This window comes from Carcharhinus amblyrhynchos, chromosome 4 (genome assembly GCF_965287045.1).
Source record: "Carcharhinus amblyrhynchos chromosome 4, sCarAmb.v2.hapA, whole genome shotgun sequence".
NCBI lineage: Eukaryota > Metazoa > Chordata > Chondrichthyes > Carcharhiniformes > Carcharhinidae > Carcharhinus > Carcharhinus amblyrhynchos.
In genome coordinates this window covers 16,837,818-16,854,433 of record NC_137327.1, presented here as the reverse complement: position 1 = coordinate 16,854,433, position 16,616 = coordinate 16,837,818, and positions in this window count along the sequence as shown.

The window sequence follows — 16,616 nt, the reverse complement described above, 5'->3', positions numbered from 1 at the left end:
TTAAAATATGTAGACTTCCATTGTCAGTAATTTGTGATCAGTAACTAACTTTGTGTCTGGGTTGTATTACTATAGTGTTCACAAGTAGAATAGCCTATTTAAGAGTAAAGAAGTATAAATATGATTTCAATCAAGCCATATAATTTAAAAGTCACTTGCTGCCACATACCTGTAATGTTGCTGAAACTACTGTTCTTGTATGAGATAGTGGTTTTCTTTCCCACTGAGAGATGTTTCCTGGTACAATCTCCTACCAAAGCAGAATGCAATGCAAAGATCAAATGTGCAATTGCAAAGTAACCCAAACACACAGCTCTCTTACCATTTTATAACAACGTAACAATTTTATGCTATGCTATTGCTGGTCATTAAAATAAGGATTTTCAACATCTCACATGTTTGACTGGTATTCTGTCTGGATCCTCCTTGTCAAGATAGATCATCCTTCCCAGAGATAGTCCAGTAATTGTGGGGAATTCTGTACGAATAGCTTCACGTATTCCATGATCTCTCCTGATGACCCCTATCTATCAATGTCTACTCAAGTCTGCAGACCAATAGCATGAACTTTGCAGCTGTCTCCACCATACATTCTCCATGTTTTCCTTTATTCTTACAAACTGTATTAACCATGGGAACGCTAAAAGCCAGTATGTAGAGAACCAAGGATAAATGAATAAAAGTAACAGAAAACTCTTGTGTAGTATTGAAACCAGAAACAAACATCAAATTCCACTATTCAAGTAAAGCCTTTTTGCTGATATACTTAGGAGGTTAAATCAACTAATTCATTACTCCTTCTCCTTTAGGTACCATATTATTATTTATCTACTAGCTTAAAGTCTTTTCAAGCATCCAGGTTAACTAGCCAAGGACAAGAGCCGACTCAATTTCACAAAACAAACTTCTATTTATTTAATATTTTAGGTACCAAATTGAAACTCACAATAGTTGCAACACTTTAGCTCTTCTATTGAATTTTAACTCTCAACTGAACTTAACTCTTCCCTGATTACCTCTAATTCTTTAACTGAAAACTGAAAACTGCCTGGTTTAGAACAAAATGGCCAGATCCGTTCCCGATATAGATTCTGTCCTCATAGTCCTTCTCTAAAGATGTTCTTCAGGCTGTTCTGGTGATGGTTGATCTCTGAGATCAACAACATCTTCAGAGACAAAAGGCTCAAACATCTGTCTTTATCCTCAAACTATCCCAGCCTTCCAGAATGTTCCATGGCACTAAGCCATGGTGTAACTGGAGATCAATCACATTGTCTGACCAGCCAATGGAATTACTTATGAAGGACTTCATAACACTCATCCAAAGCTGCATGTATGACATGTAGCTCTATCCCCTATTGGTGTAATCAAGTCTAACTCAAGTTAAACAACTTCTCTTTCTTGGCCAACACAGGAGGCATCAGGTCACAGCTCACAGACCAGATCACAGCTCACAACAACTTTATAGCTTGCATCTGTGTTTGCCTATAGCTTAACCAAGAGCCCAAGCACGATTAATTCACAGTCAGAATTGCTCTTTAAAATCGATATTGGATCATTGTGGTTAAAATCATTGTCGTAGCCACTCTTTCTAAATCCACACTGTCCTAAGAGAACATTGATCACCATAGATTTCAATTGGATTCTTGCAAACAACTGCCATCTTTTACTATTGCTTTCTGCAGTATAGCTGACCAGGAAGCTCTCCCACTCTCACCACCTGCCCCCAGGCTAGCCAGAGGGATTTAACCTATTTCATGACAATATGAACCCACCTACGGTGGTCTTCATGTCCTAAGGTGGAACTTCAGCCCAGTGTTCATGACCCAGAGGAAAAAACACTGTCACTGCACCACAAAACCTTCTTCATTATAGTTACAAGGACAGGAAATGTCACTGTAGTAATATCCCCATGAAAAGCTCCTACATATATATCAGTTAAATGAAAAATGCTGAGTTAAACTATGGAGTACATTTTTAAATCTTTAATTTAGTAGAGAGAATAGAATCCTTACAGTGCAGAAAGAGGCCATCCAGCCTATTGAGCATGCACTGATGACAATCCCACCCAGGCCTTATCCCTATAACTCCACGTATTTACGCTGCTAATCCCTCTAACACTAAGAGGCAATTTACTATGACCAATCCGCCTAACCAATACACCTTTGGGCTGTGGGGGGAAACTGGAGCTCCCAGAGGAAACCCACGCTGACTCAGGGAGAATGTGTAAACTCCACACAGACAGTCACCTAAGGCTGGAATTGAACCTGGGTCCCTGGTGCTATGAGGCAGCAGTCCTAACCGCTGTGCCACCATGCCATACCTGTACAATTCAATTGAACGTAAAGGATTGTGTGTTATATTCTCCTTTTGTGAAATAAATGTCCAAACTTCAGCGTAGACCTCACCGTTTTATATGTGCCTTACTGCATTTTCTGAAGGAAAATGGTTCAATAAATCATATAACTTTTCTCCCCAGGTGGCTGTCACGTAGTAACGGTAACAGAGTTAGGAATATAAATGACTGAATAACCTGGATATTTTGGGGAAACAAAGGATCTATAATACAGTTTTCCAACCACAGAATGCATTTGCAAACAGCATGTGTAATTCCATTACCTTTGAGTGACACATCACACAATAGATGGTAGCAAAGAATATCTCGAAAGATGACTGGTGGAATTAGTTTACAATGATTTGTGTGCTTTGTTACTAGATTAACGTATAACCTGCCCCACAGTTTAATCTATTTTTTTCCTTTTCTTGGCTGAAAACTGTTTTCTAATCAAAACCAATGTAAAACACTGGCTTGGATAGAAATATGATTTTTTTTCTAGTGAACACTTCTGTTGTTGATTATTCTTCAGTAAAATTGAATAAATGTATTGGCAAGCATAGTTAAATTGGTAGCACTTGGCCTCTAAGTTATCAGAGTGTGAATTTACAGTCCCTTTCCAGGGACTTGAATAAAATATCTGACACTCTGCTGCAGTTCAGTAAGTCTTCACTTAAAGTTATGGTTAAGTTCTTGAAAAATCAAGAATTTAACGGAAACAGCCTTTTGTGAATCATGGACTCCCAAAGAAATCAATCATTAAACCGATGTTAGATTGTTTCTGACATCTCTTGTCCAGAAGAAGCAGTGTACAAATCGAAAAATTGTGCCATACATGTACAGCAGTGCCCTTCCCTGGCTGGAATAACATGTAAAATGAAATAAATCACTGAATGTACCAGAAATGCTATGTACGTTGGAGTTAGATAACACTGAATCACCCAAACAAGTCCTGAATAGCACAACTTCTGTGTTTCACCTACGGCACTCCCGAAACTCAGTTCAACTTATTGCTTGCTTTTCTTTCCCATACTCTGTGTCTCTCTCTCCTTTTCACCTCTGTCTCTTTCTCTCATTTCCCACCTTGTCTATCTCTCTCCTTTCCCACTCCTTCTCTGGTCTTTCTATCACCAGAACCTGGGCACCTGCAGTTTGCAGGGTTGAGACCCTATCTCATGGAGTGCCGTGGAAGCCAGGGGTTGGTGAGGAGGAGGGGTGGGGGGGGGGGGTGGCAGAGGGGTAATGGAGTCGCGAGGAATATTTTTCACTTGCCTGGGTGAGTGCAGCTCCAACAACACCCAAGAAGCTTAACACTATCCTGGACAAAGCATCTCACTTGATTGCACCCTATCTATCAACTTAAACTTTTAAGCACTCAGAAAGTGGTTTCTCTGTACCATCTACTAGATGTACTTCAGAAACTCACTAAGGCCTCCTTTACAGCACCTTCCAAATCTTTAAACTCTAGCATATTGAAGAAGAAAGGCATTTGTCACATGACAGCACCACCAGCTGAATGTTCCCCTTCAAATCACACAGCATCCTGACTTGGAACTACAGTATCGTTCTTTCACTGTCACTGGCTCAATATCCAGGAATCCATTTTCTACAACGCTGTGGACATACCTACACCACACAAACTGCAGTGGGTGAAGAAGGCAGCTTGCTACCACCTTCAAAGAAAAAATAGTAATGAGAAATAAACATTGGTCTTGCCAGCGTCCCATAACCAAATAAATAAAACTGTTTCTCATATAGAATTTACAACACAGGGAGTGGTCCCCTCCCATCTCTCTTCAGCTATCCTATCTGCATAACCTTCTATTTCTTTCTTCCTCAATAGGTTTAAGGCACGAGGGACAAGGTTTAAAGGAGATGTATGAGGCAAGACTTTTTGCACTGAGGGTGGTGGGTGCCTGCAACTCGCTGCTGGGGGAGGTAGTGGAAGCAGATATGATAGTGACTTTTAAGGGGTGTCTGGACAAATACATGGATAGGAGAGGAATGGAGGGATTTGGTCCCCAGAAAAGTAGGGGGTTTTAGTCCAGTCGGGCAGCATGGTTGGTGCAAGCTTGGAGGGCCAAAGGACCTGTTCCTGTGCTATAATTTTTTTACATTGATGCTATTCGATTCAACCACTCAGTGTAGCGGTGAGTTCCTTTTTGTAACCTCCGTCAGGGGAACAATGTTTCTCCTGAATTTGCTATTGAATTTAATAGTGTCTATAATGGCTTTGTAGTATTGCGTCCTCACAATGACTGGAAAAATTTCCTCTACACCTACTCTATCAAACTCTTTCACAATCGTAATTTTTGTCTGGTCACTTTTCAGTCATCTCAGAAAAGAGTCCTATGTGATTCAGGTTTCTTGGTGTCCAGATCATCAACAACCTGTCCTGGTCCCTCCATGCCAAGGCTATTGTTAAGAAAGCCCACCAATTCCTCTACTTTCGTAGAAGACCAAGGAAATTCAGTGAGTCCATCATGACCCTCATCAACTTTTACAGATGCACCATAGAAAGCATTCTTTCTAGGTGTATCATCTGATATGGCTTGGTATGGCTCCAGCTCTGACCAAGACCACAACAGACTACAAAGGTTGTGGACATAGCCTCGTTCATCGCGCAAACCAACCTTCCATTCATTGACTCTGTCTATATTTCCTGTTGCCCTGTAAAAGCAGCCAGCATAGTCAAGGACTCCATGCACCCTGGACATACTCTTTTCCACCTTCTTCTGTTGGGAGAAAGGTACAAAAGTCAGATGTCATACACCTAGCTACTCAAGAACGGCGTTTTCCCTGCTGTCATTAGACTTTTGAATGGATCTACCTTATTAAGCTGATCTTTCTCTATACCCTAGCTATGACTGTAACACTATATCCTGCACCTTCTCCTTTCCTTCTCTCCTATGTACTCTATGAACAGTAATGCTTTGTCTGTATAGACCGCGCGCGCGCGCGAGAAATGATACTTTTCCCGGTATACTAATACATGTGACAATAATAAATCAAATCAAAACCTTCTCCATTACTTGGATATCTCTTTTTTTTAATAGGAAAGCAGAACTATGTGGTCTAACCAACGTTCTTTCTTCCTTATTGTTTCATGGGATATTGGCATAGCTTTCAAGGCCAGCATTTGTTGCCCATTCCTAATTTCCTTTAAGGAGATTCTGATGAGCCTTTTTGAGCTGCAGCAGTCTCCCTGTAACGGTTTGGTATAACTGAGTGGAATGCTAGGCTACTTCACACTCAACCACACTGCAGTGGTTCTGGAGTCACCTACAGGTTAGGTCTAAGGATGGCAGGTTTTCTTCCCTGAAGGACGTTCATGAACCGAATGGGTTCTTATGACAATCGATGATAGTTTCATGATCACTGTTACTGCATCTAACTTTCAATTCCAGATTTATTAATTACTTGAATTTCAATTGCACAAGCTACCATGAAGGGATCTTTTCCTGTGTGCCCAGAGCATTGCTAGTTCAGTAACATGGCCTACACACAACCATCTCCCATATACAAAGGGTTAATGTAACTTAATTGCTTTTTAATTCGAATCCTGTAGCAGTGAACAAAATGCTTTTTTTTAATTAGCCACATTAACCTTCACCATTATTTTTATGTCGGGATCTTCAAGTCATTGAGTAGAATTCTCCAGCTGTGCACACCACAAGACCAAAAATTCCCCCTTGAGCTCAATGGATCTTTGATTTGATTTCTTATTGTCACATGTATTAACATACAGTGAAAAGTATTGTTTCTTGTGCGCTTTACAGACAAAACATACCATTCATAGAGAAGGAAAGAAGAGAGTGCAGAATGTAGTGTTACAGTAATAGCTAGTTTGTAGAGAAAGATCAACTTAATGCAAGGTAAGTCCCTCCAAAAGCCTGATGGCAGCAGAGAAGAAGCTGTTCTTGAGTCTGTTAGTACGTTACCTTAGACTTTTGTATCTTTTTCCCAATGGGAGAAGGTAGAAGAGAGTATGTCTGGGGTGCGTAGGCTCCTTGATAACACTAATTGCTTTTCCGAGGCAACGGGAAGTGCAGACAGTGTCAATGGATGGGAGGCTGGTTTGAGTGATGGACTGGGCTTCATTTATAGCCCTTTGTAGTTTCATGTGGCCTTGGGCAGAGCTGGAACCATAATGGGTCTGCCAAATTTTCTGTCTCGCCCACTTCGAATCCTGCTGTGGGCCAGTCCGGAGAATTGAAGGAATGGTCATTCTGGATCCCATTGCACCTCTGCCCCAGCGCAGAGCCGTTAGCATGACTCCAAAGTGCAGAGTTCATTTATGAAGTCAGCTTGCAATAACATGCCTTGTATTCCCTTGAGTTTAAACAGTTGTAGATTGATCGGATTAAGGTGTTTAAAATGATAACATGATTATACAGGTTGCATGAGGAGGAACCATTTCCCCTGGTAAGGGAATCAAAAAGAGGGTATAATTTTGAAATTAACTTGAAAGAGAAGTTGGCATTCATACAGCACCCTTCACAGCCTCAGCAGTCCCAAGGTACTTAAGAAGCAACGGGAGTACTTGTGGAACATTTCTGTGTTTCATACTCTGCTTGAATTATTCTTTAAATTTAAATCCTCCTGCAAAGCCTACATGCTTTCTCAGGTAAATCTGTGAAGTTTAGTTTGGCAGCTGAAGAGGTTGTCAGCTTTGATGTTGAGGTGCTGGATTATGAATACACCACAAAGAAAATCCTTTAGGAAGACATCAAAGGTTGAAGGAAGGTTTATCCAAGAACACTAATCTGTCTTGTACCTCAAACATTGCTGAAAAACATCGTGTCGGCAGTCCCCCTTCTGTGAAACAGAATTATTGCCTTGTTGCAAAGAATTTTTACCTTCCTTTTCTTTAAATGAATATTATTTTTGTTTAACCAATAAGCTCACTTCAAATATCTTTGTCAGAGCTAGCTCAGAGCAGTCCAGCTGTAAGAACCAAGTTAAAATTCAATGTTGAATTTCAAGCATTCGGGGTGGTTTTCTAAATCTCCACAAGGCTAATTCCGTTTTTTTCCCAGTATACGGATCAGTAATTTCCCCGGCAACTTTTGATTTTACGTTTATTTATGATTAGCCACGAGTAGGCTTATGTTAACACTGCAATGAAGTTACTAGTCACCACATGCGGCCCTGTTCAGGTACACTGAGGAAGAATTTTAGCATGAACAATGCACCTAACCAGCACATTTTTCTCAGTGTTGGAACAAATCAAAGTACCTGGAGGAAACCCACGCAGACACCTGGAGAACATGCAGAATCTGCACAGACAGTGAGCCAAGATAGGGATCAAATCTGGATCGCTGACTCTGCGAGGCAGCAGTGCTAACCACAGTGCCACCACTGACAATAGCTCTACTTGACAGCAACTTTGTAAAGTAAATGAGCTACATAGGTGAAATTTTTTCATTCAACTTGGTTCCTAATAAATAGGAAAGAACAATACAGCACAGGAACATCCCTTTGGCCCATCAAGCCTACGTTGATACGTGGTTTCTATCCCTCTGTTTGCCTCTTGTTCATATGTCTATCAAGATACACCTTGAATGTTGCTAATGTGCCTGCTTCCACCAACCCCACTGCACTGCATTCTAGATGATGAGATAGAGAATCGGGTGAACTGGTGCGACAACATTAAACTCTCCCTCAATGTCAACAAAACAAAAGAGATTGTCATCAACTTCAGGAAGCGTAAAGGAGAACATGCCCCTGTCTACATCAATGGGGACAAAGTAGAAAGGGTCGAGAGCTTCAAGTTTTTAGGTGCCCAGATCACCAACAGCCTGTCCTGGACCTCCCCATGCCAACACTATAGTTAAGACTGCCCATGAACACCTCTACTTTCTCAGAAGACTAAGGAAATTTGGCATGTTAGCTACGACTCACCAACTTTCACAGACGCACCATAGAAAACATTCTTTTTGGTTGTGTCACAGCTTGGTATGACTCCTGCTCTGCCCTACACTGCAAGGAACTACAAAAGGTTGTGAATCCATTGTAGCCCATTCCATCACGCAAACCACCCTCCCATCCATTGACTCTGTCTACATAATTATGCTGGCAAAGTAGCCAGCATAATTATGAACACCACGCATCCCAGACATTCTCTCTTCCACCCTCTTCCTTCAGGAAAAAGATACACAAGTTTGAGGTCATGTACCAACCGACTCAAGAACAGCTTCTTCCCTGCTGCTGTCAGACTTTTGAATGGATCTATCTTGCATTAAGTCGACCTTTCTCTACACCCTAGCTATGACTGTAACACTACATTCTGCACTCTTTCGTTTCCTTCTCTATGAACGGTATGTTTTATCTATATAGCGCGCAAGAACCAATACTTTTCACGGAATGCTAATACACGTGACAATAATAAATCAAATCAAATCAGGCATCCATCAACCTCTGTGAAAAACATTCCCTGCATGGGAAATGTAATCCAATTGTCAGCATTGTCCACCATGGCTAGGAAAGTTTAATGGTGGGTTTTCCCTTCCCACCACCTGAGGAGTTGGCGGCAAATATATTGTAGCTCACAGGAGACAGGGCTCCTGCTCCTCAGTCAGAGAGCTGCCAGCCAATCTAACTGGTCAGCAACTCCCTAGTCCCAGCAGTGTCAGAAGCTGCAGTGGACAAGACTACAACTGCAAGAATTCTCCAGTGTCAGGTCCCAGAGTCCAAGAGGGTTCTTAGGGTGGGGAAACAGAAGTGCGGTCCGGTGAGTTGGGCAGAGGGTGGGTGGGGTGGGGGGTATGGGGTTTCTGGACTGGAGGAGGGCAGGGTGGGTGGGATGGGTGATGGGATGAGGTTTGTGGCGTGTAGGGGGGGCAGCATTGATGGAGAGCTGGGAAGGGGGCAGCATGGAGCATCCACATGGGCTTGACCTTGTGGGGTGGTCCGATATTGAAAAAAGGCTGTTGATAGAGACATCCCCCACTTCCTGCCCAGGGCCTGAGCAGGGTCACTTTTCGGACTATGCCCCTGCCCCTGGACTCTATGCACCAGCCTGGAAGTTTAACCTCAGCAAGGAACGGCTTTTAAATTGTCATTAATTGGATTGGAAATGAAACACTCAGATACAGCATTCAAGGCTCCTAGTTACAGCAATATAAAAAAGATTTTCTATCCCTGCTAACACGCCTTATCCTATCAATTATATCATTCCCCTAAACCTTTCTGAGTAGATTTGATCCCTGGACGTGGCAGCATTTTGCATGGTCTCCTTGCCCTGTGTCCTTGTTTACATCAGCAGTATCCAGCTTCAGACCATTACAAATAATATACTGTTCCTACACTTCCCAATGAACCCTTGTTTCCTTCTCTGCCTTACCCTCCCTTTCTGCCCACGTATTTATCACCTCCCTACACTATGCACTTTGAAAATCTTTCTCATGCCATACTGCATTGAGTGCCTGTTTCACAAGTTCACCGAGTCAGCTTCCACACATCTACTCAGAGACTCTTCTTACACTTCCAGTGCATCTGGGAAACTGATCACTATTGGAAACTCACACATCATTAGTGTATTTCAGAATAATGGCTTCACTGTCTGGTCATACCAAAGGGACTCAGAAACTACAGTAAATAAATAGAAAATGCACGCTATGTGCATTTTGCTGCCAAACTCCAGCTCTGGCCAAACCTTCCCTGTTTACTCTACAGCCTTCCCACACCACTGGCTCCTCACAGCTCAGCAGCCTTCTCCATCACACAACCTTGCTAAAATCCATTCAAGCAGTGCCGGTGGAAATCGATCAGCCAATTCAAGCACAGAAGCGACTTACAAATCAGCAAATCAAAGCATACCCAACTGGCAGTACTTTCACTCAGACTCAATTAACCAGCTCATAGTTCAGCACCTCCAGATAAAGTCAATTGTCAAAGTGGCAGTCAACATTTGCAGAAACAATCACATCAAAAGAGATAAAAAAAGACAAGTTATTAGCAATTTAATGACTAACTAATCAATAAATATCATTCATTAAAGACAATATTCACCACACTTCTGTCCCAGGAAGACTCCCTCCTTGCAAGCTGACTTTATTGACTTCCCACAGCTCACTTTTTCTCAGTCGATTCTAAATATAGAGGCACCACTGGAATCTGCTCAAAATACCACCGACTGTTCCAAAAGAAGAACTTGCAAATACAGCATGTTTCTCAATCTCGTAGCTCTTTACAGAAAATGGATCACTATTGAAGTAAAGAAACAGAACGCTCAATAGGTCAGGCAGCATCTGTGGAGAGGAGAACCCCAAAGGCCACACAGACCAGAGGTGGGATTTTCAGATTGCGCCCACCCCAAGACTGGAAATTCCAGCCTGAGATCAACAGGCCGTCAAATGGTCCATCAAATTGTCTATGACAAGTCCTGAGCTGGGCGGGACTGGAAAATGTGCCCTGTGATTTTTAGACTGACAGCCAGGAAATCCAAAAGCGTGGCTGCTCCAAATGTCAGAAGTTTTAATTGCACGGTGCATTTGATTTCTTTTTTGACAACCAGCCTGCCTGAGAGACTTAGTGGTGGTAGTTGTGGCAGGGATGTGCTCGGTAGTGAAGTGATTTCAGGAGCCGGAGTAAAGAGATGGTGGATGAAGGAGATACTGAGGGGTTGGAGACAATGGACATATCATGAAGTTGTTCTTTTTTATTCAATAATGGGACATGGGCGTCACCGGCTGGGCCAGCATTTATTGCCCTTCCCTAACTGCCCTTGAGAAGGTGGTGGTGAGCTGCTTTCTTGAAATGCTGCAGTCCATGTGCTGTGGGTTGACCCACAATGCTGTTAGGGAGGGAATTCCAGGATTTTGACCCAGTGACAGTGGAGGAACGGCGATATATTTCCAAGTCAGGATGGCAAATGACTTGGAGGACAACTTGCAGATGCTGGTGTTCTCATGTATCTGTTGCCCTTATCCTATTAGATGGAAATAGTTGTGGGTTTGGAAGGTGCTGTCTAAGGATTTTTGATAAATTTCTACACTGCATCTTGGAGATAATACATACGCTGCTACCGAGTGTTGGTGGTGGAGGGAGCTGGTGTTTGTGGATGTAGTGCCAATTTAGCTTGGAGGAGGTTGGAGAATGAATAGTCTCCAACACTCCCTTGAATCCCTTGTATCATAATGCCAGAAGTTGTTCTCTGATGTCCAGCACCATTTGCGAATCCTCAGACACAGAAACAGTCCATGTCCAAATGCAGGACAGTATCCAGGCCTGGGCTGACAAGTGGCAAGTAACATTTTTGCCAAACAAATGCCAGGAAATGACCATCTCCAAGACCGAATATAACCATCATCATCTGACATTCAATGGTATTACCATCGCTGGATCCCAACTACCAACATCCATTGACATGAAACCAAACTGGACCAACCAAATAAGTACTGTGGCTACAAGAGCAGGTCAGAGGTTAGGAATCCGAGTAGCTCACTTCCTGACTGCCCAAAGCCTGTCCACCACCTACAAGGCACAAGTCAGGAATGTGATAGAATATTTTTCACTTTCCTGGATGAGCGCAGCTCCAACAATGCCCAAGGAGCTCAACTCCATCCAGGACAATGCAGCCCGTTTGATTGTTACCCCTCCCTTCCACAAGTATTCACTCCCTCTACCACTGACGAACAGTGACAGCAGTTTGTATCATTTCCCAAGGTGCGCTGCTGGAATCACTAAGCCTCCGTATATGGCACCTTCTAGATTCACAAGCACTACCATCTAGAAGGACAAAGGCAGCAGTTACATGGGAACACCATCACCTGAAATTTGCCTTCCAATCTACTTACTACCCTGACTTGAAAATGTATCACCATACCTTTACTAACAGTGGGTCAAAATTCAGGAGCTCTCTCCCTAACAACACAGTTAGTGTACCTGTACCATAGGGACTGCGGCAGTTGAAGAAGGCAGCTCACCACCACCTTCTCAAGAGCAATAAGGGATGCGCATAAAATTCTGTCTTACCCAGCAATGCCCACACCCCATCAACGGATAGAAAAAAAAATCAACTCTATTGAGCGAAGGCATACATTAATGTGTTCAGCTTTTGATTTTTTAAAATATAAACCTGAATTGCTGCTGTATCTTAAAAATTGATCCTCCAAAGACTCACTTAACGACTGGCCTGGGCCTTGATTGAGTTCTAATGGAGTTCGAAATGTGGAATTCTGATCGTTATTGAAGATTTAAAAATTGTGGATATCACTTTAAGAGCTTCCAAGGTGGCTTCACTATTCACTGCAGAATTGTGTTCCTGCACTTGCCAGTGATAGTGGGCCTTGCCAAATGCTGGTGACATGCTTCAGGAAAAAGAATTTTCAACAATGTCTGAGTGGGTTGGTAGCCAGCTAATTTGATTCAGTCAATGATGCACCGCTCCAACTAATGTGACAGTTGGATGAACGTAAGCTTATTGTTTAAGGACTCGGCCAGTCCTTAGATTTCCGTTTCGTTAGAGGCCACATGCTGAGGCTCCGATTCAGGAAATTAGGATCAGCAGCGCATTTTGCTCAAACGACGCTTCGGACTCAAGGGCAAAATTTTACCAGATTTTTTTGACGCGTCCAGCTAATGTGAAAATGATGGAATTGTTGATCAGTTTTTCGGGTGCACTTTTAAGTTTTAAATTTTAAGCATTTAGTCATTGAAAATGTGGGCTAGAACTGGTTCTAGTCGCTAGAGGCAGTGGGTGGGGCCAGACAACCAGCAGCTCAGCCATAAACTGCGCATGTGCAGCAAAGCCGGAAAAATAACAGCTCTCCGGGCCAGATACAGCCTTCCCCACCCCCCACAGACATGGGAGACACCCCACAACACTACTGACCTCCTTACAACACCCACCCCACTCCAATTCCTGGATTCACCTCCACCAGAACTCCTGGCGTATCCCCTCTCATCATCCTCCCCCTCCCCCAGCCTCGATGGCTGACTGATAGAACCCTCTCTGTCCCCTGCCCCTGATCATCACAGAGGCACAAATTCCACTCCCCTCCTGCACCTCCGTGAGTGCTGACTTGGCTCCCCATTCATGGTAAAAGGCAAACTGCATCATACTCACTGGAATGCTCTAATGGGCACATGACTCGCTCAAACTGCCTGCAGCTGATTTTCCCTAACAAGGGACAACTCCATAAAAAAAAAACCCTAAGGATGAATGCAAGCAGGCAGTGCAGGAAGAAACGGTGTCCAAGGAGACAGCTCCCCTTTTTTTCAGATGCTGACCTGACCAGGTTGCTGGAGGCAGTGAAGGCAAGGTGAGACCCCATCTTCCCTCCAGCAGGACGTCATCTCAGAGGAATGGATGGGAATACAGCCTAGGAGGTGGTGGCAGCATATGTTAGTGCCAGGACACTGGCCAGGAGAACTGGGAAGCAGTGCCACAAAAAACTGAATGACCTAATATGGGCAGCAAGCGTGGGTGTTTAACCTCGTCCAATGTCTTCCCCCTAAATGACCCCCAGATCCCATCATTCCCAGCAACCTGCATGCTTTCAGCCCCCAATCCTCAAGCATCTCCCTTCTCCTACCCAAGGATATAACAACCTTGGCCCACTGAGGGCCATCCCTGAATCCCGGCAGGAGTCGTGCCATCAGATTTTATATGGCTCCTTCTGTCCCCGCAGAAGAATACCCATAATCGCTGGAAGAGGGTGAAGACAGGAGGTGGTGTGCGTGAGATCTGGATCCTCACTCCTTTGAGGGGTGGGCACTGGAGCTTGTATAATTAGCCTGTAATAGGGATGTGTTTACCCTGATGGTCGCTGGAGGCACTCTGCACGTTGATGTCCATGGGGGAGACCCCTAACTGCTACTGATAAAATCAAGATGCTCAAATAATTCACTGGCTACAGCACGTGGCAGGCATTGGTAATGACTTATAGTGTCTGTCATGGATCCCCAGAAGTCACAAGAGGTTCTCTTCCCCTTACCCCCACCTGGGGACCCTGCATGGGGGCTTAGTGCTCCCTTACCCACCACCCAGACATAGGCCCAGGTACCAGCGTGCATGCAGGTAGGAGTCAGACTAGTTTTGCACCAGGGCATCACTACAGTAGCATGGTGAGTGGCCATCACCCTCCTGCCTGCCACAGAAACTCACTAACAAGGTGTAGCCAGGCCCACTATTCTGGTGTTAGAATGTTGCAGGAGATTGTAGGATTCACGGGGGTGGTTAGTGTTGGTAGGGGTGGGGGTGGGGGGAATGGAACCCATGTGCATCAGCTCAGGCCCTAGTGACCAAAGTGCATGGTGATCAGGGCCTCCCTTGCCACCCTCGCGTGCCTGATCCTTGCTGCTGCCAGCCTTCCAGCACCTGGGTGTGTTGCTCGTCACCGTCCTCCTCCTCCTCCTCCTCCTTCTCCTCCTCTTCCTCCTCCTCTGGCTGATCGGTCTCCATGTCGTCCTCCTCCAAAAGGTCTCCTCACTGCTGCATCAATTTGTGTGGGTCACAGCGCACCATCACAATGTGGGATGATATCAGGGAGCTACAATGGAGGGTCCAGCCAGAGAGGTCCAGGCACCTGAACTGCATTTTGAAGAACCCGATACACTTCTCCACTATTGAATGGGTGACGATGTGGGCATCATTATACTGGATCTCCGCATCAGTCTCAGGCCTCTGCACAGATGTCATCAGCCAAGTCTGAAGCAGATATACAATGTCCCTTATGAGCCATCCCTGCGCCCTGGGCTCCTCCTCAAAGACGTCCGGGACATCAGAACTCCTCAATATGAAGCTGCCATGCATGCTGCCGGGAGATCTGATACAGACACACGTGATATTCAGCTGATGGTCACACACCAACTGCACATTTATTAAATGGAAGCCCTTTTTGTTCATGAGTTTTACTGAATTCTTCACCAGGGCCTTGATGGCAACGTGGGTGCAGTCTATAGCTGCCTGTACATTTGGCATCCCTACGCTGGCCACATATCCTGCAGCCTGGGCTTCCTGCTGGGCCTGGTCCAGGTCAAAGTTAATATACTGGCCAACCCTGGCATACAGGTCATGCGTGACCTCCTTCACACACATGTGGACAGATGGTTGAGAAATGCCACAAAGATTTCCACTGGAGGTCTAGAAGGGTCCAGTAGCGTAAAGGTTTAAGGCGGCCTTCACTTTCACAGTCCCATTATTGTAAGTCCTGTAACAAATTGCACAGGGCTTGCACTGTCTCCTTTCAGAGCTGGAGCCATTGGCGGGACCTGAGGTCTGACAGTTGCTCAAAGGACACTAGCGTGTAGAACTGTCACCGTCTCCACTCCCTCCTTTACCGCCCTCCCTCCTCCCCAAGTGATGATAGTCATGTCCTGTCTCTGGTGGCCACCTCTCCCTACTCCTGCAGATGGTAATTCTTGGGCCTCCTCCTGTAATTGTTATGGGGGATTTTAACTTTAATAACATTGATTGGAATAGCTATAGCTCTAGCTCGTTAGAGGGGTCAGTTTTTGTTCAAAGTGTGCAGGAAGGTTTTTTAACTCAATATGTAGATAGGCCAACTAGAGGTGAGGCTATATTGGACTTGGTGCTGGGAAATGAGCCAGACCAGGTGCTAGACTTGGAAGTTGGTGTGCTTTTTGGTGATAGTGACCACAATTCGGTTACGTTCACCTTAGTGATGGAAAGGGATAGGCATGAACCTCGGGTCAGTAGTTTTAGCTGGGGGAAGGGTAACTATGAGGCCATTAGGAGAGAATTAGGAAGCATTGGTTGGACTAGGAGATTACAGGGACTAGGAACGTCTGAAATGTGGAGTTTGTTCAAGGAGCAGCTACTGTGGGTCTGTGATAGGTATGTCCCTGTCAGGCAAGGAGGAATTGGTAGGGCTAGGGAACCGTGGTGCACGAAAAAAGTTGATTTGTTGGTTAGGAAGAAGAAGGAGGCTTATGTTCGGATGAGGCTTGAGGGCTCGGGTAGTGCAGTAGAAAGCTTTAGATTGGCTAGGAGGGAGTTGAAGAGGGAGTTAAGAAGGGCTAGAAGAGGGCATGAGATGACTTTGGCTGATAGGATTAAGGAGAATCCTAAGGCGTTCTATAGGTATGTCAAGAATAGAAGGTTGGTCAGGGCAAGATTAGGGCCAGTTACAGACAGTAGGGGGAAGTTGTGTGTGGAACCGGAAGAGATTGGAGAGGCATTGAACCATTATTTCTCTTCGGTGTTCACACAGGACGATATGAATGTAGCTGAGGAGGTCACTGGGGTGAAGGGGTGTAAAATAGAAAGTATTGTAGTTGATACAGAGGATGTGTTGGATATTCTAGAAGGGTT